The following is a 4,870-nucleotide window of genomic DNA, read 5'->3' as shown; positions in this document are numbered from 1 at the left end:
GCCTCCTGCCATATTTGAAATGCTTTTCAACCCCTGCACTATTTCCCTTTTGAACACTGTTCAGAAGTTTCAGGAAGTGATGAGGGCGATAAAACGGAAAGCAAAAGTCAAGTATGTGAATCAAACTGCTGTGCCATCTTTTTCCATTTGAGGGCAACACGAACACAAACCATCTCAGTAGCTAACAGGAAGGTTCAGATATGTCATCTGCAAATTAAGTAGATTTGAATAAGTGAGAAAATTAACTTGATACAGCAAGCTCCTCATTCTACATGTACCCACATAATCTCACCCTTGTTTAAGCCCTTAGCTTTTTTATTTAAACCTTTTTAAATTGGATTTACCTTTTATCCCACTGTCTTGCAGACGTATTGTAACTGAATGGTGTTTCTGTTGCCTTTGCTGTGGTGTGCTGTGGGTTGGTTTAGCTCAGTTGGCTGGAGAGCTGGGTTGTGATGGCAACAGTGTGAGTTCAATTCCTAAACAAAGAACCAAGAACAAAAAACAGCCAGGGAAACAGGCCCTTCGGCTCACCGAGCCCACGTTGCCGTTTTAACATTACCAGTCCCCCCTCCACCTATGACCCTTATCCATTGTTTATGGCATTCCACATTGAGGGAAACTAATTTAGGGACAATTTATTACCTCCAGTCAGCCTAATAGCATAGCTTTGGGGTGTGGGAGGAAACCGGAGCACCCGGAGAAAACCCACACAAGCACAGGAAGAATGCGCAAACTCCCACAGACATTGGCCTAAATCCATGTGTCTGCACAGTGATAGTCACTGAGCTGTTGTGGTGCCCAGCAACTGGTCCAGTTTGAGCACACACTAATGACATGAAGCACTAGGGTACTCTCGAGCATTCAAGAGCAGCCCAAGTACGACCCATTGCGTGCATGCCCCTCGTTGGGCAACAAGGCGGACCGACTTAAAACCTGTGAATTAAAAGAGAAAAACATTATTATCATACCACATCCTTTTACATTACCAGGGACGTCCCAATGCTAATGAACCTTATTTAAAACAATCTCCTATATCCTCCCATCTCCAACCCACTCATGTGCCTGTCTAAGTTACTCTTAAACAACTCCAGCGTGCCTGCCTCCACCACCTTACTTGGCAGAGCATTCCATACCCCCACTACCCTCTGTGTGGAAAACCTCCCTGTAATATCAGTGTTATACCTCTACCCCCTCACCTTAAGCCCGTAGCCCCTCGTACTGTGTGTCTCTAACATAGGAAATAGCTTACCTCTGTTTACTCTATCTATACCCTTCATAATCTTATATACCTCTATTAGATCCCCCCTTAGTCGCTGTCTTTCAAGGAAAAACAGCCTCAGTTTGCTCAATCTTTCCTCATAACCCAGTCCTTCCATACCAGGCAACATCCTGGTAAACCTCCTCTGCACTCTCTCCAGAGTCTCCACATCCTTCCGGTAGTATGGCGACCAGAACTGGACGCAGTACTGCAAATGTGGCCTAACCAACGTTCTATACAACTGCAACATTAGACTCCAGCACTTATATTCTATACCCCTTTCTATAAAGGCGAACATACCATAGGCTTTCTTCCACTTGTACTGCCACCTTCAAAGACTTGTGCACTTGCACCCCCAGGTCTCGCTGCGTTTCTATACTCTTTATAGGCTTACCCTTTATCATATAACTTCCCCCTACATTATTCTGGCCAAAATGCATCACCTCATATTTATCCGGATTAAACTCCATTTGCCATATATCTGCCCAATATCCCAGCCTATCAATATTCCGTTGTATTGCCAGACACTGCTCCTCACTGTCTGCCAATCCAGCCACCTTGTGTAATCAGCAAATTTGCAGCTGACACTCACTTACTCCCTCTTCCAAGTCATTTATATCTACTACAAAGAGAAGAGGTCCCAGTACTGAGCCCTGCGGCACACCACTAGTCATGATGTGGATGTGCCGGCGTTGGACTGGGGTCAACACAGTAAAAAGTCTGACAACACCAAGTTTTAGTCCAACGGATTGGACTAATTTAGTCCAATCGGTTGGACAAAACCTGGTGTTGTCAGACTTTTTACTTTGCACACCACTAGTAACAGACCTCCAGCTAGAAAAGGACCCCTCCACGACTACTCTCTGTCTCCTCTTTGCAAGCCAGTTCTTAACCCATCTTGATACCTGGCCTTGTATCCCATGAGCCTTAATCTTTTCTACCAACCGACCATGAGAGACTTTGTCAAACGCTTTACTGAAATCCATACAGACGACATCAATGGCTCGTCCTTCGTCGACCATTTTTGTCACCTCCTCAAAAAATTCTACCAGATTCGTAAGGCAAGATTTCCCCTTTACGAAGCCATGCTGCGTATCCTTAATCAGATCGCGACGGTCTAAGTGTTCATACATCCTATCCCTAAGAATCCTCTCCATCAACTTGCCTACCACTGACGTCAAACTCACCGGCCTACAGTTATCCGGGTTATCCCTCCTACCCTTCTTAAACAACGGTACCACGTTTGCTATCCTCTGGGACCTCACCTGTGTCCAAAGAAGAGACAAAGATTTGCATCAGAGGCCCAGCAATTTTATCTCTTGCCTCCCTCAGCAGCCTAGGATAAATGCCATCAGGCCCCGGAGATTTATCGATTTTAATGCTACCTAAAAGCCCTAACACTTCTTCCCTCGTAATCGAAAGTTCCTTCAATTGGTCGAAAGCTCCCTCGAAGACTGTACCAGACACCAAGCCCCCCTCCTTCGTGAATACCAACGCAAAGTATTCATTCAGGATCTCCCCCATTCCCTTGGACTCTAAGCACAATTCCCCTCCTCTGTCCCTGAGGGGACCGATTTTTCCCCTAGCCACCCTTTTGTTCCTACCATAGGAGTAAAACGCCTTTGGATTTTCCTTAATCCTACCTGCCAAAGCCATTTCATGCCCCCTTTTTGCCCTCCTAACTCCCCTTTTGAGATCCCTCCTACTCTATCTGTACTCCTCCAACACTCTCTCCGTTCCCAGTTGCTTAGACCTAACATAGGCCTCTCGTTTCTTCTTGACCAGGTTATTCCTAACCTGCTGAGGTTATTCATAAAGACCCTGCCTTCTCAACCTTACCCCTGAGTGGTAACCCTTAGGTTAAACCACCACCAGTCAGCTCTCAGGCTATGTTCACCTGGGACTTTGGCGACTTTACCTTTGCACTATGCTGCACCCACCTTTTGACATATTTTGAGAGCATAAGGAGTTGTTGTGAAGTGCTTTTGATTCACCAGATGTTCAATTATAATAAAAATGAAAACTGGACTGGAGTGTCAAGAAAGCAGGAGGGGGCTGTTAACTCTTATTTCTTTCCTATTATCAGTTCTGTTTCATTTCCCAGCTGTACAATAGCCTGTGAATATTTTTGATCTTCTGACAGAACATGTGGGGCATCTCATTGAGTTGGGACGAGTTGGGTCACTCGGATTGTTTAGAGTAGGGCACAGATCAGGCTATTAGGCTATTTCCCCCACTAGTTCATTTATGATCCACCATCTTTCCTGATCCAGACTTAACATTATCACCCTCTATTTGTCTTAGAAAGCATTTCCGTCTTTCCCAGTTTGACTTTGTTCTTGTGTGTTTCGTTGAACCTTCATTATTTATCCGAGCCAATGTTTCCATGTGGGAAGATGTTAAAAAAAAACCTGTGCCATGATCTGAAGAAGGGCAGACATCTTCTGTGATCAGCGAACAGATTGCTTGGGTTTTTGATCTGTTTATGGAACTAATCTTTTTGGCTCCTGTTGCACCTGATATTCTCAGGCAGTCACGCATCCATTTGTTAACCAGGATTGAGTCTGCTTAAGTTTCTGACGTGGGTATGCCGGCGTTGGACTGGCGTAAACACAGTAAAAAGTCTGACAACACCAGGTTTTAGTCCAACCTATTTATTTGATAATATACTCACAAGCTTTCAGGTTAGCCCCTTCGTCAGGTGAATGGAGAGTTCTGGCCTCAGACAGAGCATATAAAGCACAGACAGTTTAGAGATTACTGATTAGAATGTGAATCCTTACACCTAACCTGCTGTTCAAGACCTGAAGTGGCTGATAATGTGAGTGGAAGGAGCACTGATCACAGTTTAAAGAGATGTGTATTGTCTCCAGACAGGATCTTGGGTTCATGTCGCACTATCTGTAACCCCCGTGACTTGCCTGGGTTTGCAAAACCTCACTTACTGTACTGTCTGGAGACAATACACATCTCTTTAAACTGTGATCAGTGCTCCTTCCACTCACATTATCAGCCACTTCAGGTCTTGAACAGCAGGTTAGGTGTAAGGATTCGCATTCTAATCAGTAATCTCTAAACTGTCTGTGCTTTATATGCTCTGTCTGAGGCCAGAACTCTCCATTCACCTGACGAAGGGGCTAACCTGAAAGCTTGTGAGTATATTATCAAATAAATAGGTTGGACTAAAACCTGGTGTTGTCAGACTTTTTACTATGTTTCTGACATCAGACAAGATCGGGTGTTTTGAGAGAAATGTGGCCATAGGCCTGTTTGTGGAACCTTGCTCTGCAGATACGAGTTGTTTTGAATTGCCAACAAATCAATGTCCATTTTGAGGTCTTTTTGGCACTGAAGAGAATAAGTGGGCTAGTGTTCTTGATCTTGCAGACTTTCAAGATTTTAATCATCAAGAGCCTTCAATTTTAAAATGTCGGCTACTAAATCTTTCATTTTTGTAACACGTCGAACGGAGAAACCAAACGAGCTGTGACTTTCATTGCAATGAAAATGGAAATTTGAAATGTTGCAAGATTACAAGAGGCAGAAGCTGGTGCCTCTCTCCTGACTGTTGTCTAGGAACCTTTATTTCGGGACCAGGTGACTGGGGGG

This window comes from Carcharhinus amblyrhynchos, chromosome 34, assembly GCF_965287045.1.
Source record: "Carcharhinus amblyrhynchos chromosome 34, sCarAmb.v2.hapA, whole genome shotgun sequence".
NCBI classification, from domain to species: Eukaryota; Metazoa; Chordata; class Chondrichthyes; order Carcharhiniformes; family Carcharhinidae; genus Carcharhinus; species Carcharhinus amblyrhynchos.
The sequence above is the reverse complement of the archived record's forward strand: the minus strand, read 5'-3'. Positions refer to the sequence as shown.